Below are 23686 nucleotides of genomic sequence, written 5' to 3'. Positions count from 1 at the left end.
AGACAAATACGTACCCAGAACCTAAAAAATAAGAAGACAAATAGGACGAAATATGTGCTCAGAAAAGATGAGCAATTCCAATCATGATCAATCATGAATACGGTATCATGTTCGGGAATGAGAATCCACGAAATACGGAGACAGTACATGTAGCACTTCTAATAGCGATCGTTCAGACATAATCCGAGAGATGACACTCAATATTTTGTTGGGAGACCGATTTTGTATCCTAAGATTATTTTAAATTCTAGAAAGATATGCCTCTTTTTTAATGATTGGTGGAGATGCAGGACTGCATGATGATTTACAACAAAACTTATTACGAAAAACAAATATGACGGACATGAATATTTCGGCAATTTCTATCTAAATATGCATAAGGAAAAGTGATATCGGGTCAGTGACTGTATATGTCATAGAAATATACAGTCAACGCATTTTGACTGCTCAAGTAGAACGAGTGCAGCATAAAAGACAATAACAAACTAGTAGAATAAGACAATGTGTGACATTCTTGTCCTTGTGTCTTTGTCAAATTGTTTAATTGTAAAAACTTAGTAATATGTGTTTTGTGGGAAACTTATTTTTCATTTAAAAATTGGTTTCAAGAAGAAACATATTTAGATATCATTGATTTTAAGAAAGGTAATTTATATGTTAATTCAGAATCGGTGCTCTTCCATTACATGAAGAATTGAAAATGCTAAATACTCAAAAAATCGTATTGTACAGCTGATAAAGTTTAGGATGAGCGTCATTTTTCAATCGAATGCTCACTTCATTATAATTTGAGGGAGGAATTCTTTCGCCATATTTCTAGCACATATCAGAACTTTAAAACGTTAGACAATTATGATTAATTTCGAAGTGAACACAAGAAAACTTTACTATTATGGAGAAAAAAATGAGGATCATATCGTTAGTTCTTTTGAATAATGTAGTACATGTCTGGATACCGACTGTTAATTGATATTAATACGTATTTTTTTTATATTTTGTCTTAGCTCCGATTGTGACTGAGGCTTATAGTGCTATAAATATAATTATATCATATTAGTATTGTAATGTCTTAATGTTGACATAATCATTAGACTGGCCGCCGCTTCGAAAAAGTGGGGGTATACTGTTTTATCTCTGTCTGTCCGTCCGTCCAACCGTCCATCCGTCAGTTCGCCGCCCGTCCCATAACTATTTTCGTTGCATCTTTTTCATGAACTACATTACAAGGATTTCTGAAAGGTTTATTGAAGTCAGTTATATCGTGTGATGCTTTTTCAAACTCATTACTCATTACATGACAGCCAAGTTGAAAACTTTTGTCACATTTTTCTCAGGTACTACAATACCATGATTTCTGATATCTAACTTCAAGGTTTATATAAGTCGGTTATACTGTGTAATGCTTTTTCAGATTCACAACTCAAAAACTTTCTATCTACCGAAATATTTGGGCAGGGTATCATCAGTAGCTCGCGCCATCAATGCTTGTTGTTGATTTACATAGATCCTTTAATTTGGAAAATAAAATATTATTTTCTGTTTTATTCTATATACAGATTTCGAATTGAGAATTAACATTGAAAGTATACGAACTACCTTAGCCTTGTATTATATATACGGAGTTATTTCTTAAAATATGTTATTACAAATATAAACGTAATAATACAGACAGACACATTTTATTTTACCCTGATATCCTGATACTTGACTTGATAAGTGTCGGAATTATAGGTTGTCGGAGTATTGGGCTGTCGGAGCAATGTGTTGTCGGACTATTGGGTTGTCAGACTAATTGGTTGTCGGACCAATAGGCTGTCGGATTAATGGGCTGTCGGAATAATGGCGTGTTACCAAAAAAAACAAAGTTCCGATGATAGTAAGACCCTTATTACTATACACATCCTTGATTCATGACAGTGATATATGCATTATAAACTGTATACAGAAATATACAAGATATTGACTTCTAAATTAACTTAATGTTACCTCAGTTACTGACTCCATGTTGACATTATTGTGTAATGTTGGTGTTAAATGAGATAGGTGTTGAAATTTTTCGTCGAATAACTGAATTTGGTGTGTCGATATCTTCTGATCCTCCACATGCCCCGGGCAAATCCAGAGGCGCTAACCGGGCATTCTTTTGCATCTGACCGAGAAGACTTTCAGAAGGACTGTATAGACGAATCTTTAATTGTTTTAGAACCTTCATCAGACCCGAGTCTTGCATGGAGATGGACACTGATAGACTTAAGTACTGGTACATTGTATTAACGATTTCACTACGAGGAATATCATCATATTCAGAATGTGAGAGACAAGCAAATCCGCCAGACGACATATCCAGACAGACTTAGTCAATGATGCAAATACTATTCTTGTAGACTTGTAGCCAGACTGGTATATATATATATATAAGCAGACTGGTGGACGTGTAGGACATGAAAAACATGTATATCGACTTGTAAACACGGAGACAGACTGACGGACACATAGAGACCGCGGTTAAAACGTAGTGACTTGTGGACATAGCCAGACTGTTGAAAATCATATGGACAGACTAGGGGTCTAAAAGAAAGACTTGTGAAAGTAAAAACAGACTAGTGGATGATTGAAAAACTGGTGAACATGTAGACAGACTTGTGCAAATGTAAATTGACAGAAAATATTTGTCAGCCTAAAAATCTAATTCTAACTCTATTGGGTTTGATTTTCAGACTTACATGTATATGAATACGAAATCTATATTCTTTGGGGGGGGGGGGGGGGGGTATTATGTTGTAGGGCAAGCTAGGGTAACAGTTATCAAAGCCCCCCCCCTTTTTTTTCAAATAAACGAATTTTTTTATTAATCTTCATTTTGTCGGATTAGAAATGTTCTATGATCTCATCTATGATTTAAGTATAAACTAAAGGACACTTTTTTACTTGGTTGTGCTATAATGGATTTAGTATTACCATTTTTTTCAGTTAAGAACAAAAATGAAAATAATGGATTATTTAAGGTTCTCTCATTAAAATATTCAACATAATGATTCTTTATTTGCAAAACAAACAAAAAACAATTTTGATTATGGCAAATACATAGACTAAACAAACATAATGAAAAATTGTAAGGTTAAATTAACTGTAATATTTATTTCCAAAATAAATTCAACATCATGTCAGCTCATCGTGTCAATTTAATTAGCCGGATATCGTTGCCTTTACCAATTATTTCACACCACATTTTACACTAGTTTAACAAATAATTCATACTTTTTATACTGATTCAGAAGCGTTGTCTATGTGGTTTATTTATTATAAAAGTTGTAGGTCACTGGGTCATTATCAAACACTACAGGAAATTAAACAATGTATAAATTTGTCTTTGGTATACACGTCTATATACTAATAAAAAAATGCTTGCACTTCGCCATTTTTTAAGTTAAATGGTCAGTTTCATTTGGCCTTATTAACATTTTTTAGTCGAGCGTCAATGATGAGTCTTTTGTAGACGAAATACCCGTCTGTCGTGAATGTAAAATTTCAATCCTGGTATTTATGATGAGTTTATTTACCATATTTACAAATATCTTTCTATTAAATATACCAACCGAGCTATACACTAGCTGTTGGCGCTTTTAATCTTGGTTGCAGTATTGAAAATAAATTGTAAAAATGAAACAATGTTACTTTTCTTAAAAGAGGATTTACGTATTCAGCTTCTTTTTTTAGAGTGAATGGCAATATATATATTTTTTTTAAACAAATACATGACAGGGTGCTGCCTGAACTAAAGTGAGGGGTATCTCCAGTCAGTTATTCCCTTTATGGTATATAATCAATAAAAAAAAATCCCACAAACGGGGGACCCGGACCCGGGCCCCCCCCCCCAAAAAAAAAATGGATCCGCCTATACCAACCGAGCTATACACTAGCTGTTGGCGATTTTAATCTTGGTGTTATTTAACATTTGCAGCTATTGAGAATAAATTGTAAAAATGAAACAATATTACTTTTCTTAAAAGAGGATTTACGTATTCAGCTTCGTTTTTAGAGTGAATGGCAATATATATATATATATATATTTTTATATATTTTTTAACAAATACAGGACATGGTGCTGCCTGACCTAAAGTGGGAGGTCTCTCAAGTCAGTGAATCCTTATATAGTATATAATCAATAAAAAATCCCACGAAAGGGGGACCCCCCCCCCCCAACTGGATCCGCCTATACCAACCGAGCTAAACACTTGCTGTCGGCGCTTTTAATCTTAAGCTATTGAAAATAAATTGTAAAAATGAAACAATATAACTTTTCTTAAAAGAGGGTTTAAGTATTTATCTTCGTTTTTAGAGTGAATGGCAATATATTTTTTTTCTTTTAACAAATACATGACAGGGTGCTGACTGACCTAAGGTGGGTGGGGGTCTTTCAAGTCAGTGATTCCCTATATAGTATATAATCACTAAAAAAAATCCCACGAGAGGGGGACACGCCCCCCCCCCCTTCCCACTGGATCCGCCTATACCAACCGAACTATACACTAGCTGTTGGTGCTTTTAATCTTGGTGTTATTTAACATTTGCAGCTATTGAGAATAAGTAAAAGAGACAACGACTCGAAAACAAGCAGACGATAGACGAAGGCAATTGGGTCTTCAACGCGGCGAGAATTCCACGCAAAATACGGATATAACAGAAAATGTTCTATAATTGCCGATCCGACACATGTATTGTAACTATCCATGCACCCATCGATTCAATCGAAAAACTCGACGTACGACCTTCGACAATAAACCAACACATGCGAAATGTATATATACGTAACAATTTATAAAATGTCCCGATGTGACAAAATGTGAAACAATAGCCTAGAGTATGTAAAAACAAGAACAAAACAAAAAACAAAATTTGATAGAAAGCAACCATTGCATCCCTGAAAAATAACTTTCAATTCAGAAACTCAAATGTATTACGATCTTAGAAATCTTAGAATTCATGGCTATAAAGCTGAAGAGAAATGTTTAAGCAAACTGAGCACTATGAGGTTTTGATTTTTTATAAGTATCAACTGCAATTTCAAGCTTATTTTATGACCTCACTTTCATCGAAGGGTATATTAATTTATCACCTACAGGTTCGTTCGTCTACCCGTTCGTCTGTTCGTCAAGCTATAGATTGGTTTGTCTGACTATCACCTCGTACAGTTTTTGAGTTGCAACTGAAACATTTAAGTCAAATATCCTCAAAATTCAAGGTAGTTGGATACATTTTATTATAAAATGCAGAGAGAGATCATCGTTTGTCCTGCTTCCTCTTCCGACATTTTTTTAACTATAAATTTATAGTTTTAATTAATATTTCAGAGGTTGTCTGAACATACAATTGAGATGTTCATGCATGTATTCCTATATATGCATCTTGATTTTTGTCAAATATTCTTAAATGCCAGGAAGTTGAACCTTAACAATTATGTATATAACCAGCATCTATAGAGCTACTCCTACATTTTTTTAAGCAAAGACCTTGATATCTTGTAGGATGCAGAGGCGTATCAAAGGAATGCGGTAGCAGGTGGGCCTCCCCCTTTTTTGTGTTATTGATTATAAAGAGAAGCACTGTAACATGACTGGCACAGGCCCCCTTTTCGGCAGTACTGAGACCCACTTTTGAAAATTTCTAGTTCCGCAACTGGGATGTTTATACGCATAATAGTGATGTGCAAGTCCATATTTAGTCTTAGATACATGATTTGTTTTATTAGTTGTTGGTGGCTTTGAACTAGCTGTCAGTTAACTGCGAGTACTTTGAGATATGTTCCTATAGTGTCTTTTTGTTGGGGATGAACAAGTACCCGGCCACGTCCACTTGTAGTTTTGTCATCTGATGAGTTAAGCCATTTTCAAACGATTTTAATAGTTCGTTCTTATGTTGTACTGTTATACTATTGTCCCATGTTAAGTGCATGGGGTTGGGATCCCGCTAACAGGTTTAACCCCGCCACATAATATAAGAATGTGCCTGTCCCAAGTCAGGAGCCTGTAATTCAGTGGTTGTCGTTTGTTTATGTGTTACATACTAGTATTTTTTTTTCGTTCAATGTTTTATATAAATAGGCCCGTTAGTTTTCTCTTTTGAATGGTTTTACATTGTCATTTCGTGGCCTTGTATAGCTGACTATGCGGTATTGGCCTATCTTATTGTTGAAGCCCGTAGGGTAACCTATAATTATTAATTTCTGTGTCATTTTGGTCTCTAGTGGAGAGTTGTCTCGTTGGCATTCATACCACATCTTCTTTTATATATATATATAGGATATTTTTTTCAAATATACATTCACATACATTATAACTAATAATTGGACTAAATCAACTATGGCTGGGGTATTTAAACGTGTCTTATAGACACACATAATTTACGTTTTACTTCTGTATTGCTTTTTGCTAAATGAAATGTATGCAAACCTATGTTGTTTTATGCAGTGGTGTCACAAGGGGGATGGGGAGGGATCTTCTGCATGCATATGTAGTTCCTAAAATTTTATACTATATTCATTTAAATCTGAATTACCCGGCATAGTTTTCTCGTTTGAATTGTTTTACATTGTCTTATCGGGGCCTTTTATAGCCGACTATGCGGTATGGGCTTTGCTCATTGTTGAAGGCCGTACGGTGACCTATAGTTGTTAATATTTGTGTCATTTTGGTCTTTTGTGGATAGTTGTCTCATTGGTAATTATACCACATCACCTTTTTTATGTAGTCTTTCTAAAACATTCGATGAACATCTTTTCATTTTCGCCAATACATTATTTTTTTTCATTCGTCCAAATTTTAGATACATGGCGTAAACACACACTAGTTAATTAATAAAAAAAACACACTTCTTTCTGCTATTTGCACCCGCCTTGTTCGCCATGGGACATGAATGTGTGATAATCATATATAGGCGGTATGATATAACTTATAATTTTTTGTGAACGGGATGACGATCGGAATTCATTTTTGTTAACTTCGGAAATTAGTACATACATGTACATGTAAAAAAAAAATTCTTATTAATAATCGTGTCAAAAATATCGCTCTAATATATATTTTGACAACCTGGCAGTCAGCACTGTTCTTCTTTATAATTCTTAAATGTATCACCCTACGCGACATGCGTTGCGGTAGAAATAAAACTTTTTCATGGGCGTCCGAACGTGTCCGTGTTTCTGTCCAGCCACCTCTCATGTAAAATTCTTTGTCAATTGTGAATCAAACTTATATCAGAGATGAATCGTCACAAATGGCTCGGACCAGTATTGAATTTCAACATTTTTTAAAATATTCGATCTCTCTTTTGCACCGATTATTATTACTATTATCATCATTATTGATCATTATTATTACAAACCTCTACTGTTCGCTATTTATATACACATGTTATAAATTGTCATAATAATTGTTGTTCCTTGCAAATAGGCTGCTGTCGTTTTCATCTGGCGCAGAAATAACTGGTTTGTGTGTGTGTGTGTGGGGGGGGGGGGGGTCCAGTCTGTTGGGCTAGTAGAGAGAAAACTCAAGTGAAATTGGTAAATGGCTATCGCAGTTTTGCGGTGACCATTCCTTCCCCCATGAAATCGAGGATTGCTTCACGTTTGACATTATATCTGACGCTCGAAGCCGTCATCCATGCATTCTTAAATGTTGTACTTGTATATGCTGAACTTCAAGTTAGCCATCTCATTGCTGGTCGGCTGCACGCGTTGAAAACTGTAAGAATAACGGTGCAGTTTTTCATGGATGTAAACAGAGTGCTTTTATCTTAATTTTACTGGTATGTTTTTAAACAGTTATACCATTGGCATTGTCCCACGTTAGGGCGATGGTTGGGATCCCGCTAACATGTTTAACCCCGAAACATTATGTCGGTAATGTGCCTGTCCCAAGTCAGGAGCTTGTTATTCAATGGTTGTCGTTTGTATAAGTGTTTTTTATATTTGTTTTTCGTTCATTTATTGTACAAAAATTAAGCCGTTCGTTTTCTCGTTTGAATTTTTTTACATCGTCAGATAGGGACCTTTTTTAAGCTGATTATGAGGTATCGACTTTGCTCATTGTCGAAGGCCAAATGGTGACCCATAGTTGTTAATTTCTGTGTCATTTTTGTCTTTTGTGGGGAGTTGTTTCATTGGCAACCATACCATATCTAAATTCTTTTTTATAATCCTGCTCGGAAGCCTACTTTCACCTCCTCTTGAGTATGTTACAACAGTTATATACATGTTATGATTGACAATTTATAACTTATGTACTGGCTAACGGAAGAGATTTATAATGATCAAAACGACCCTGTAAGTAACATGTACACAAACAACGCAAATGAAACACAAATTCGGCAAAAAAGAAATAAAAAAAAATCAGCGAAAAAGAAATGCAGATCAGACCTGTGCAAATGATGAGTAATCAATGATAGCGTTAAATTAGAATTTGAATGTTATGGTCCCATATCATGGTTTAAAGAATAAGGGACCAAAAACTGGCCATAATAAGCAAAACAACGTTTTTCTGGTTTCCGGACAATAACTTGTGTAAAAGTGTATTGATATCTATAAAATTATACTACAAATATTTGCACAAGGGAGGGAGGGTTGGGTTTTATTTTGTTGGTTATAGCTCAAACCGTTCATACGGTGGCAGAATGCGGCCATGAAAGAAAAAAAAATTATGTTGTTCCCTCAAGATACTATGTCGTTCCCTCAAGATGCTATGTCGTTCCCACAAGATAGTTATCTCGTTCCCTCAAGATACTATGTCGTTCCCTCAAGATAGTTATCTCGTTCCCTCAAGATACTATGTCGTTCCCTCAAGATAGTTATCTCGTTCCCTCAAGATAATTATCTCGTTCCCTCAAGATACTATGTCGATCCCTCAAGATGTTATGTTGTTCCCTCAAGATACTATGTCGTTCCCTCAAGATGATATGTCGTTACCACGAGATAGTTATCTCGTTCCCTCAAGATACTATGTCGTTCCCTCAAGATAGTTATCTCGTTCCCTCAAGATACTATGTCGTTCCCTCAAGATAGTTATCTCGTTCCCTCAAGATAATTATCTCGTTCCCTCAAGATACTATGTCGTTCCCTCAAGATACTATGTCGTTCCCTCAAGATGATATGTCGTTCCCACAAGATAGTTATCTCGTTCCCTCAAGATACTATGTCGTTCCCTCAAGATAGCTATCCCGTTCCCTCAAGATACTATATCGTTCCCTCAAGATAGTTATCTCGTTCCCTCAACATAGCAATACAATTATATTGATTTATTCTTTATTTCCAACTTCGAAACGGTGGAGTAAAGACGTGGAGTTACTTCCAATTCACTTTTTAATCAAATGCGGAACAATGCAAGAACGAGAAATTAAGACCACCGACACGAAACACGGAAAATAAATAAGGGGAAATACGAAGCACGCACATCGAACCAAACACGAGAAAACGAGAAATAAAACACCAAATCACGAAAACACGTTAAATGAAAAGGCCGAAAACGTTGCACGAAAATAACCCTTTACCACCCTTAGAAAATAAAATTAAAAATGAGCCACAAAATGTTTTATCATCTCCTATTCCTGGATTTCTAATACATTAACCTAACTGTTTGTGTCGTACATGTGCATATATATGTAATCAGTATCTTCCTTAGATTTAATTTTTAAATGTTAAAAGGGTGAAAAATAATTCCTTTTCTGTGTATCCATGGCAACATTCTTCATTTATTTACCATAAAATATTGCAAAAAGGGGGTAAACATGCATGTCACATATCCCCCAAAAGTTGGATCAAACTAGAATTTCAATGCCTTTGAGTGATACCTTTTTAGACACTGTTTTCATAAATCTTCCTAATGATCAAATAAAAAATGGGTGTCTTTCGCCTAATTTTTTCGTAAAATCTAATCACAAAGTTCGTGCGACAAAAAGTTGGAAAAAAACATTACAAAAATTGCCGGACCAATGTATGGTATGGACATACATGTACAAATACGGACTGTCATACAGAAAACAGCCTATATTACATACATTATATGATCTTGATGTTCATATAAACCCAATACGAAGGCTATTTTAATACTCAGCTATCCAAAAATGAATTTTATTGCACACTAGCTCTTATATTTGAAAAATCCTCAGGGGCCAAAATGCGAAACTACACATCTAACTGTGGAGTGCTACCTTTACTGGGACTCCGGGATCGGGTGTTTTTAAGCTCGGGATTTCGGGATTTCGGGATTGACCCTTTCGGATCCGGGAATTCTTTTTTTCGGATTACGGGACGTCGGGATTTACTTTATTTAAATTCGGGATTTCGAGATTTCGTGTTTTTAAGCCCGGGATTTCTGGATCAGGAACCCTCCTATCCCCTCTCAGTTATTCTCTTTAAATACAGAATTATTATATCATTATTATTATGTAAATATTCTACTTTTGGGATCTGGCCACGTCTACAGTTCCGCTTCGAAGGGCGAAATGAATCATATATCAATACAAATTTAAAATCTTGAGGGAACGAGATAACTATCTTGAGGGAACAACATAGTATCTTGAGGGAACGACATAGCATCTTGAGGGAACAACATAACATCTTAAGGGAACGACATAGTATCTTGAGGGAACGAGATAACTATCTTGAGGGAACAACATAACATCTTGAGGGAACGACATAGTATCTTGAGGGAACGAGATAACTATTTTGAGGGAACAACATAGTATCTTGAGGGAACGACATAGCATCTTGAGGGAACAACATAACATCTTAAGGGAACGACATAGTATCTTGAGGGAACGAGATAACTATCTTGAGGGAACAACATAACATCTTGAGGGAACGACATAGTATCTTGAGGGAACGAGATAACTATTTTGAGGGAACAACATAACATCTTGAGGGAACGACATAGCATCTTGAGGGAACGACATAGCATCTTGAGGGAACGAGATAACTATCTTGCGGGAACAACATAACATCTTGAGGGAACGACATAGTATCTTGAGGGAACGAGATAACTATCTTGAAAGAACGACATAGTATCTTGAGGGAACGAGATAACTATCTTGTGGGAACGACATAGCATCTTGAGGGAACGACATAGTATCTTGAGGGAACAACATAATTTTTTTTTATTTCATGGCCGCATTCTGCCACCGTACGTTCAGGAGTAAAGTTCAAACAAGAATGTAAACACAATACACGGATGCCCAACTCGCACTATCATTATCTATTTTCAGTAGATAGTGAAATTGGGGCCAAAACTCTAATTTGGCATTAAAATTAGAAATATCATAGTATAGGGAAAATGTGTACTTAGTTTCGAGTTGATTGGACTTCAACTTTATAAAAACTACCTTGACCAAAAACTTTAACCTAAAGCGGGACAGACGGACGACGAACAGACGAATGGACGCACAAAGCAGAAAACATAATGCCCCTCTGCTAGCGTTGGTGAAGAATACAAATGGGTATTTTTAATGATTTTCGGAATATCAGTATACTAGTAATAATATCTATAATTTAAAGCACAAGATTCATAAGACCCAGAGGCCCCCTCCCCATTTTTGTGGGAACAAAATGGTTGATTGTATAGGGAATCACTGAATCATGAATGGAGCGCCCCCTTTTAGGTCAGTCGACGGGCCCCTCCTTATGAAAAATTATGCATGGATCCGCCACTGAGGTTTCATTCCACAAAAGAAAGGTTGGGTCGATTTAGGGGTTAAGGATATATTGCTTAAAATTGTTATAATAATAGAGGCCAAAACAAGACTTTTTGAATACTTTGTAAAACCTAGATAGTTATTAATCAAAGAAACAAAAACCCTTTACTTCTCCGAAATCATTCCAACTGAAAATGTCAGTTTAGTTGTATACATAGAGATGAACGCGTTACGGACATAATTTTGCATTTTCTAATCAATACTTGTTGAGTTGTACAATTCATATTTCACTAACTGTTTTTCAATTTTCACTGAAGTTATATAAATATAATATATATGTTCGTGTTCCTAAATTCATGTCTTTAATGTGTAAAGATGTTTAGTAACTTTTTATCACAGTAGTATTGTCAGTTAAAATATTTTGGTTAATCTTTGGTGATGTATTTTTTTCCCTTAAGTTAAAGGTACATAGAGCAATATGATCTCTTTTTAAAATGCATCAATATACTTTTCTATTGAACCGTCTAAAATATATTATAAGCTTATATAACACATTCACCTTTTAAATAATTTCAATACATCAGTTTTATTTAAAATTAAAGATAATTCTTCTTCTGAACACCCCTCCCCCCCCTTTTTTCTTCTTTTTTTTATATGTTGTATCGAAAAGAAAGGATCTGAATCAGAATTTACATCTATTTTTATCTGTGATCATGTTTCATTGAACGCAGCTGTGTACCTAGTTGCATGGGGTTGATATAAATGACATGTTAATTGGAAGTTATGCAGTTACTGATAAGTTTCCTTGTCAGTTTTACTGGATAATTTAAGAGTGTTAAGGCCAATTCAGACTGGAGCGTTGTCAATGTGCACAACTTGTGTTTTTAAATTATAAAATTTCAATAGCAAGGTCAACATTCCAAAACTGAATGATTACCTTTGGAAGACAAAAGTTTAGTCGGAAGAATAGCCTGCTACAATATTGTACAGATGCTCGAAAAGCATCTTTAACTGTTGTTTTTGGGAGAGGAGTCGTCAAAATTATAAAAGAGGATGTGTCAAATTCAGAGGCGGATTTAGAGGGGACCAGGGAGCCCCCCGGGTTTCTGGGGGAAGTTTGGTTGATTATATAGGGAATCACTGAAGCATGACCAGAGCGGACCACCCCCCCCTAATCTTAGGCAGTCAGTGTGCCCCCCACGTATAACATTTCTGGATCCGTTAGTTAAATTCCCTATTCTCATACTATATATTTTTCTTATCATGGAACTTAATGCATTAATTCCCAGGGGAAGGCTATAGGGATAGCTTGAATAGGTCTTTCAAGCTTCATTAATATATGAAAAGGGTGGGAAATTTAAAACGGTCAGGGTTATTTCTAATTAAGTGTCTGATGCTAGTAGTATTTATCGTGTTGCGGTTAAAACCACATTAAAATTTTGTAAATGTGTCAGATGTTTCCGGCATTATTTGTAAATTTGCACCCATTTGACATCAAAAATAGACTGTAGGAATTTACAAGTGTCGATAAGCTTTGTTTTAAAAATGTTTTAAGAGGGAATGGCAATGTAGCGCAAATCAGATCATTATATAGGTGTAGGTCTCCATTTTGGTATATAAATATCTGGAAATATACATAGACATGTATATCATGTTCAAACAAAAATATACATTAGAAAAGGGACAGGTTATAAGCAGATCCGGGTGGGTGGGGTTAGGGGGTCGACGGGGTCGCCCCCCCCCATTTCCTGAAGAAAGGGGTTGATTATATAGGAAATCACTGAAGCATGACTAGAGCGACCTCCCCTTAAGGTCAGTCATTGCCCCAAACCCCTAATGAAAAGTTCTGGATCGCCACTGCAGGTATATGGAGTCTTAATGGCTGACATCTACCTCCAAATAAATGAACAAATTAAATTCAAGATTAAACGGCCTTTTGGGAATAACTTTTTTGAAATGCCTATTTATTTTGATATTTATAAACATCATACAATAATATTTCAATAAAATCTTACTCGCAATGGGGATTCCTTGAAAATAAAGAGAAATTGTCTTTCAAATGACAGCACGCAGAACATGTATCTATATACATGTATGTTACTGTACGGCTTCGTTATCGATCCGTAGCATACCACATCGTCTTGGTTACATGTATATGCATAATTGTGTAAATTATGTTTGCATTTTAACCCGTTTGGGTATTATGTTTGCAAAAAGATTATCAGCTAATTAAACTACTTATTTGGGTTTTTTGGGCCGCTAATTTGGGCTTAAATTTTATTTAAAAATTACCAACTTGACTGCCAAAAAAAATCTAAAAATGTATATATTATAGTCCAGGCATGTTTCATATTAAAGAATTCCCATAATCAAGTTCTTATCAATATTAAAGTCAAACATCGAGTAAGAAAAGAGAAGATGAATGTTTAAGTATCGAGTTAACAAAGTAGGTTCACATTGTCGATCGGACTCAATCAACACTGATCGATGAAGCCACCAGAAGATTGATTTGACTCGTTCAACGAAAATGTTCGGGTGTCTATCTTGCTTGACACTGATTCCAATTTCTATGCGATAACCTTTGAAAGTCAATAAAATTCGAATAGGGATCAAGAAGTAGAATCCATGCACTAGATATTCGTCGGGAAATGTTAGTATATATATAGAGAGATCAAGAAAGGTCATCATACAAATATTTGAGGTAAACGGACAGAAAGTCACAGGACAAAAGTCACAAGACAGAAAGTGAAAATTTGATAGGACAAACTAAGTCACACTTACAATCAGTCACGCCGTTGCCGAGGAGGCATTGATTTTTAACCTTGTCTGTTCGTACGTATACGTAAAAATGTACTAATCTTATCGGGGCCTTTTATAGCTGACTAGGCGGTATGGGCTTTGCTCATTGTTGAAGGTCGCATGATGACCTAAAGTTGTTAATGTCTGTGTCATTTTAGTCTCTTGTGGACAGTTGTCTCATTGGCAATCATACCACATCCTCTTTTTTATAAATACGTCCGTACGTTCAAAAAATGTATCCGTTCTTTAACTTTAGTTTGCCTTAACCAAATGTAAGAATCTCACACACAATGCTTATCACCACATAACACATATCAAGTTTGAATTTTGGTCTCAATAATTTTCACCGTTCCAGAGTTATGCCTTTTACAAATATGCAAAATTGCTGAATATTTCGTTTCCTGTCTCTAACTCAAATTTGCCTCAACCAAATGTTATGAAGTTTAAAAATGCTTACTGCCACAAAACTCACATCAGGAACACACTTTTAATGTTCTTGATTTATGAGCCTTTATAACGTCTTATGCAAGCGGGGGGATTATCTGCATATGGCCCATGCACACATTCCCTATTTAGTTTTTTTATTAAGTGTTTTCTTTTTCAAAGAAAACTAATCTCAGAACTAAATTGTGACTATTTTGCCAAGTTACTTTTTGTCCGTGACTTTTTGTCTAGTGACTTTCTGTCCTACATATTATAATGGTCAGTACTCGATAAGCTTGACTTTTACTTGATAAATAAATATATACGACGCTTGGAGCTCAATGCCATTAATCTGCGTTTTATCTGTTTTCTAGATTTATTCGAACAATACTTCTTTATCACTGGCTGACTACTGCCACCATTAATAAATCCAAACCTGACCTATATTCGACTCTACCAAACTCGATCGCCTTTTGATTCCTATACTTAACCATGCACATGCACGAGTACAAATGATCGCTACAAGACTCTATGAAAGATATCCACATAGATAGGAAGATGTGGTATGAGTGCCAATGAGACAACTCTGCATCCAAGTCACAATTTATAAAAGTAAACCATTATAGGTCAAGGTACGGTCTTCAACACGGGGCCTATGCTCACACCCAACAACAAGATATAAAGGTTGATAAAACATTACTGGTGTAAAACCATTCAAACGGGAAAAACCAACGGTCCAGGTCTGATCTATATATATAAAAAAAAACGATAAACGAGAAACACTCTTTCGATCGAGGTATAATATATATCTGTTATTAGGGGCTGAAGGGTCCTGCCAGTCCATTCCATTATTCAAAATATTCATTTCATTATTTAAAATTGGCTATTTTTCAATGTTCACGCGTAATTCGTTAGTTTTCTCGTTTGAATTGTTTTACAATGTCTTATCGGGGCCTTAAATAGCTGACTATGCGGTATGGGCTTTGCTCATTGTTGAAGGCCGTACGGTGACCTACAGTTGTTAATGTCTGTGTCATTTTGGTCTTTTGTGGATATTTTTCTCATTGGCAATCATACCACATCTTCTTTTTTTTTTTATATTTCCTCATTTTTACGCATGTTGTTGCATTTAGGTCCTCCGTAAACCCTCTTATAGTCATTGTGAATCAAAATATAGCTATAGTGTCACAGTCAATTTTTTTTTATATTTATTTCACTATTCACCGCTTCGATTTGAATAATGAAACATAAACCATTTTATTATTCATCATTCATTTTTTAATATTGAATAGTGAATAGTGAACTATGAATAATGGACGTACTTCAGCGCGGTTCATATATGATATATGGGTAGGCCCAAATTGAATACTAACTTTTTTGCAATCTTTATAATGTTCATGTCGTGTTTTTGATACTTTTCGTATTTCATCGAGCACCCATAATATTTCATAATTGAAGGATGGCTAAAATATAGAAATAAGAAATATATTGTTTATTTTCAAATACCACAAATATCTGCCAAAGACCAAACGACGGTAAATTAAACAAACAAGTTGATAGACGGCCTTCAACAAGTCCCTGAAAAAATTTGATTTTACCCTGAACACAGACTTTAATTTTACATGTGACAGAATCACGTTGTTTTATACTTCGTGCTTAAGAAAATAGACACATGCATGGCCCAGAGGCGGATTTAGAGGTTTTTTTTTTAAGTTGGCAGCCCCCCTCCCCCCTCCCAATTTTTGGTAAAACAAAAATGGTTGGTCAAACAGGGAATTGCCGAGGCATGATTGCAGCGTACCCCTCTTCGGCAGTCAGTGATCCTCCCCCTTATGAACATTTCTAAATCCGCCACTGCATGCATGGCAAATCAGAAAATAAAAGTCAGGAATAAAAGACCAGTTTAAAAATCTTTGTTTTCTACTAACACTGTCTATATTTTAAAAAGAATATTTAAGATAATATCTTATTTGAAAACTATTTACTAGTAGGTTTGTTTGAAATTGGTGAGAGAAAACAATGTTGCAGGGAGAATAAAGATTTTCATTGAACTTTATATTTCACTCTAAGTCATAAGCCCTGATTTTACACATAATTTACAGTTTTATCTCAGCATGTTATCAGTAATCTGTTACATATATAAACTTTGTGGTCACACTTTCTCTATGGTTCACTAATTGTAACCAGATGTATGTTGACTAAGTAAACCTCAATGTTAAACTGTTTTTATCAGAAATTGTTTTGTATAATTGGTATGTCCCTGTCCTTCCACAGGTTTCATTGTATTTTCTGCTCTCTCTGGTCAAAAATATGATGATTTTGAAAAAAAATCTGGGACTATTAGACCCCGTTTACACTGACAAATAAGATCGATCTTATCGAACGCGGGCCTTGTCTTTTTAAGATCGATTCAAATAAAGATCGATTCAGTTTCGTTGCCAGTGTAAACAGGGTCTTATACTATTAGTATAATAGTCCAGATAACATTTATAATAAGAAAAAAATACAAGATTGATAATGAAAAAACGAATATTTATTTTCTATTCCTTGTATTTCTTAATCTAATTTAATTTAATAAAATGTATGGAAAAAAAAAATCTAGATAAATTTCTCATTAACTTAATGACTTCCTATTTTTTAAAACTATTGTTGAAGTGAATTCAGGAAAAAACAAAGATGTACCATAAACAATTATTCCAGCATCGACAAAGGATCTGATATATATATATATTTTCGTGCGTAAAAATTAACTCTTAAGTAGGCACGAGGTATGCATTGCCTGCCTGTCTAGTTTGTTTAAATGATCAAACAAACTTTCAATTCCAAGTGTAAAACGTAGCTGTAATTAATAGAAAACAAAAACTAACAGATCTTGGAAAAAGGGGGAGGGCTTAACAAACATATTGTCCTTGATCTATGGATTCATTTTTTATTTGTTTTAAATTTTAGATATTGATTGAACTTAAACATACTTTGGAGTAAAGTAGTTTTGAGATTTTAGCTACCATTTATTTTACTTAAACTGCGGAGTCCTTGGGACTTTTCTGCGTGACAATTTCTTTTTGGCTTACGGTAATTCATCTTCTTGAATATTTTGTTTTCTTGGGAAAAAAGTTCTCCCTTGATGTCTTTAGCAAAGGTTTTAGGTCCAAAGTTGCATTCAATTTCTGCTGATTATAATTTTGATAGACACCCTTGACCCTAAACAAGAAAATCTGGAATAGGTGCAAAATGAAGACTTGCTGACAAGAAACCTGTATTTGAAAAACAATCTACTGTAACATTTTTACAAGTGTCTGAACGGTTTATTCAATTTCATTTCATTTTGAATATTTTATAAGTTAGTATAAATTATACGAAGATTTCAATTGAACAATTTGTTTAACTTTAAAAATCATTAGAATTAATTAATCTATAAGTAAATTTGATAATTTCCAAGCTGGAAACGTTACAAGGTTTAAAGAAAATCCATAAAATAGGGTAACAAGAATTCTGATGATTTGTGACCATAACGAATCACCTTCACAATGTTATTCTATGAAACCCTACTATAGAAAATTCTAAAAGGTTCTATACGGAACTAGATACTAGCTTTTGATCATAAACAAGGTTCTATCCAAGTTTGGCAGAAATCAATGACAGTTTGAGAAGGTTATTATCATTTTTAAACCTTTTACCACAGAATGAATATTTGTGGAGGCCGCAACCAACTACGACGGAGTGTAGGATGGCTATGTATCGCTGTAATATGGGAGAATATTACAGCACACACAACTATATAAATCGAGATATAAATGTTGAAAAATAAACTTTGAAGTCCAAAGAGAATTTGAGCAAACTGGATTTTATGACAATATGCACATGACTTTGTTTCATTTTAAGATAACAAATCCATATTTATTTAAGTACAAATGCAGTAACAGCAACACATGATTTTCAAAAACTTGAAAAACATGAACTTGTTTCAGCTACCTGTATTTACCTATCTGGTTAATTAGTATGATTGTTTTGATAAGCATTCCTTTTTGTTGTAATAACTACTTGCACCTTTTTTTTTTGGCATTTCTAAAGATATCTTACATATGTCTTCCTATGTAAGTCAATAAAGGCATATTGCCAAATTTCATTTCTACATAAACTGAGGTAAATATGTCATTTGATATATACAGTTATAGGACAAACGCCAAATTTCATCCTAAAATTTAGGAGATATCAAATTGCACAATTTATTGATGTTAATTAACCCATTCAACATATTACAACCTCTTATCAGACTCCCTGCTAGAAGAGATTAGAATCTGAGACTACTATCAGACCACTGACCATAGAGACAAATAGATCAAATCAGAAACAATATATTAGTGTATATTTCAGAATTTGTAGAACACTATTGTATAGAAACTTATAGCGTGAAATCTGTTCCAGGAATACAACATATGTGTATATAGTATAATATTTTTTAAAGAGTTCTTTGTATAAATATATTTGAAAGGATTTTTACAGGAATTAATTACTAAATTAATAAAGGATTTTGAAAAGGGGATGCAACAAGGCACCGTTAGGAGTACCTACAATTGAATATGACCCTAATAAATTCTTGAATTAAAATTATTGGAAAACATTTTTTTATAAATATCATTACCGTATTTAGAAAATAATTCAAAATTAAGGTTTGAGAAAGGTTATTGATATTTGTTAACTTAAACCCTAAACTGTATGATCTATCTTAATATTTATTAACAAAAATAGTTCTAATCATTAGCAAAGTACGGAACAGTTCAAATAAAAACTAGACAAAATGATATCACCGCACTTCACTTGTGAAGTAACTGTATTATAACAAAGTCAATGTTGGACTTTTTTAAAAGATACTATTGTGTCTGGAAAACAAAAATTATGCCCATAAATAAGGTCAAGGTCAGATGATAGCTGCCAGACAGATATATACACCTCACAATCATTCCTAACAACAAATATAGTTGACCTCTCGATTATGTAAAGCTTTTAAGAAGTTAACTTACGCGGCCACCAGAATCACTACGTATATCACGTTCTGCGACAAAAGCCACAGGCTCGACAAAAATCCAAACCCTGACCACTTGAACATCTTCATGCACATACAGCCAGTAAAGTGAAAACTTCCTAGCATTCAAATTTATAAAAAATATGTGGAAAAGCTATATACCCATAAAGGGACAGGCGGACAGAAAGATGGAAGGGAGCAGGACTTACGGACCAGGATTAAAACAATATGACCCCTCTCAACTTTCAGTTGCAGGGTCATTAAAATGTTAAAACATTTTTTTTCTTTTCTTAAGTTGCCCTTTTTAATCATGAGGAAAATTCTGTCCCTGTTAAAAAAAGTTATTGATATTTGAAACTTTAACCCAAGACAAAATAACAGTAAAATATCGAGAGAGAAAAATTCTCTGCATGCTGTAATTGTGTAGAAGATATGTTTGTTAGTTATATAAATAATGTGAAGGTTTAACAAAAATGTTGACGTTTTAAATAGGAAAATAACTGAAGAATAAATCTAAATGTTGTGACACTAGAGAAGGATTATATTTTAGTATTTTATTTTTCAAAAGTGCATGTTGCAATAATACAATAGAAATGTAGGGATTTGGAAACAAGAAAAACGTATATAAATCCGTTCCCCATAGAAGGATTGTTATTTCTAGATTTGGCCACTTTACTTGCAGGCTTGACAAATAGCGAATTTTAAAACTGGAACTATTAAAAATGTCAAAACGTGTGTTGGATTTTTGACACCGTTACTAAGCTTAAAAGAGAAAACATTTTCAAAGTGTGCCTGTGGTACAAGAACATTTAATTCCGATATAAACTTCTCAAGTTTCACTTAAGTTCCAGTTTGCAAAAAAATATTTTACAAAATCAGTAATTTCTTATTCATATTTATATTGTAGATTTAGGTATATGCTTAAATATAAAAAATGAAATACTGAATACAAATACTCTGTTTTCAAATGTTTGCATTGCCAAAATTTGTATCATAAAAAGGGGGGTCTTTTATAGATAAAATTCAAAAGTCATAATATTTGCCACTAGCTGATTCTGATAACAATCTATTTATGTGGAACAGTACTTTGACAGTACATAGTACACATGTGGTAATTTCTGGTCAGTCATCTAAAATATTGTGGTAATCAGAAGCTTTCCTGCTGTGACGACAAATAAACAAGTGTTTGAATAAATGATTTATCAATAATCTGTTAATTGGATAATGTTCTGGCTGTTTTTCTGAAGAAACTCAAAATCTGGCGTTTGTCCTATAACTGTATAACATGGTGTAGCTTTTGGTGTCATTTCAACGTCGCACACGCCCTTGTCAAAATCAATTTTATCAAAAGATAAACGAAAAATATTAATTACACCCCAAATGACTATCCCCCTTTCTCCCCCATAACAGTACAATGTATTTATCAATTTCTTCTTTTCCAGCCTTGCCCATTAATGCTTGACAATATCTGAACCTATGTCATTCTCTTTTTAAAAGTGTGTAATATCAACTTCTGATATCAAACTTTCACATAGAATCGATTCTAAATTGGCTAGATTTGATTTAGTCAGTTCTATACATAGAACAGTATTAAGAACTCTTTATCTTAAATGTAAATAAGTCTTATTAATAATAATATATACATATTGTGAAGCCAAGGTGGTCGAGTGGTATATATAAATATATAAATATATACAACTCGTCTAAACATCAACCTAACAATATTAGATCTGTAACTTTGCGTTCGCAAATTTTTTGTTCTTCCCTCGCCGGGATTCGATTAAAACTGACGAGGAAAGGTAACACACGGCCGCTGAAAGCTTTATTATTGTGGAGCCCAGGTGGTCTTGTGGTCTAGCGGGACGGCTACAGTGCAGGCGATTTGGTGCCACGATATGTCAGTAGCATGGGTTCGAATCCCGGCGAACCCATGCTACTGAGATATCGTGGCACCAAAACGCCTGCACTGTAACCGGCGCGCTAGATCACACGAACACATGGGCTTCATAAAAATGAAGCTTTCGCTGGCCGGGTGTTACCTTTCTTCGCCAGTTTTAATCTAGCATCGTACTACAGTACATGCTATAAAAGGCATGAAGATGTTATTTTTACAGATCAGCTAAATTATCTATATATATAGTGAAGGATCCTACAAATTAATGTAAGATACAGTCACAGAAATAATTATATTTACAAGTACGTCTGAACCAGTGACAATTTTACAACAGATGTATCTATCGGATCACCAGCAGTGATGGTGATACATGACTGTGTACATTCTGTATATACAACTCGTCTAAACATCAACCCAATAATGTAAGATCTGTAAATTTGCTTTCGCAATTGTTTTGTTCTTGTTATATATATATATATATATATATATATATATATATATATAGGGCAGAACAAACAAAAAATGCGAGAGTAAATTTACAGATCTAACAGTTCTACCTATAACAGTTTAATACAGTTCTATCTAAAACTGGTTCTGACAGTTCTACTAAGAACAGTTTTTGGGGTAGAACTGTTCTAGGTAGAACTGTTCTAGGAGAGTTTACAACAGCTCTATGACAGATTATTCTGACAATTCTAACGAGAGATCAGAAGTTATATCCACTGTATGATTCCAAAAGAAGGTCCTGCATTTATTGTTCCCCTTCTTTTTTTTTTAAATCAGGTCGTCATTTTGCACTTTTTTTTTAATGACTCAGAGGACATAAGAGAAAAAGGTAAGCACGTGTAACCTGCCCCAAACGTTAGATTGTGTTTACGATAGAAACAAAAAAAAAAAAAAGCTGTTTACTTAATAAAACAGAATAAAAAGGGTGGGTTACGCCAACCTTGATATCCCTTTCCCAGTCTAGGCGTATCAGTGCATGTTCATAGATCTCCGTTGTACAAAAACATCTTCATATATCTATTTGAAATACATCCAATTTGGGGTCCTCATTGCGGTCTGCTTTTAAATCATTTCGATTTCTTTCAGAAACAAATAAAATACAGAATTGAGAAAAATATAAAATTCAACTTTTGAACATGTTCAGTTCAATATAACTACATATGTACAGTCATTTTAAAAATGAATTATCTTAATTTACTTGTCATAGTGTTTCTGAAAAACTAATGCGCGCCAATGTAATTACGCAAACGTAAAAAAACAAGGAGTAATTGTAACAGGATGCTGTTACGAAGTCTCCCAAACAAAGCTCCCATAACTCGCCATTCCTATGGTACCATCCATTTACAAGTATTCAAACAGGAGGGGGTGGTGGTGAACAGCAGGGACTTTACCTACATTTCATTAGATTGTTTTATCGTCCCATACAAGAATATATATGGTTTAGGGGTGGGGATCTCAATCATTTAAAAGTTGTGGGGTGGGGGTGACCCCATGGACTCTCCCTATATTTCATTTGATGTGCTTTATTCTTCCATTCAAGAATATATATGGTTTAGGGGTGGGGATCTTGACCGTTTACAAGTTTTCTATCAAGATGGGGGTGGGGTGACTCTCTAGGGACTTCCCTTTTATTTCATTTCATTTGTTTTATTGACCCCTACAATAATATAGATGGTTAAGGGATGGGGATCTGGACTGTTTACAAGATAATAGCACATTCTCAAATTGAACAGGGTGGGGGTGACCCCAGGTACTTCCCTTTAATTTCATTTGATTTGTTTTATCCTCAAATTCAAGAATGTATATGGTTTAGGGGTGGGGATCTGGACCGTTTACAAGTTCTCAAACAAGAGGGGGTGGGG

Source organism: Mytilus edulis, chromosome 7 (assembly GCF_963676685.1).
Source record: "Mytilus edulis chromosome 7, xbMytEdul2.2, whole genome shotgun sequence".
NCBI classification, from domain to species: Eukaryota; Metazoa; Mollusca; class Bivalvia; order Mytilida; family Mytilidae; genus Mytilus; species Mytilus edulis.
This window is presented reverse-complemented; position numbering follows the sequence as displayed.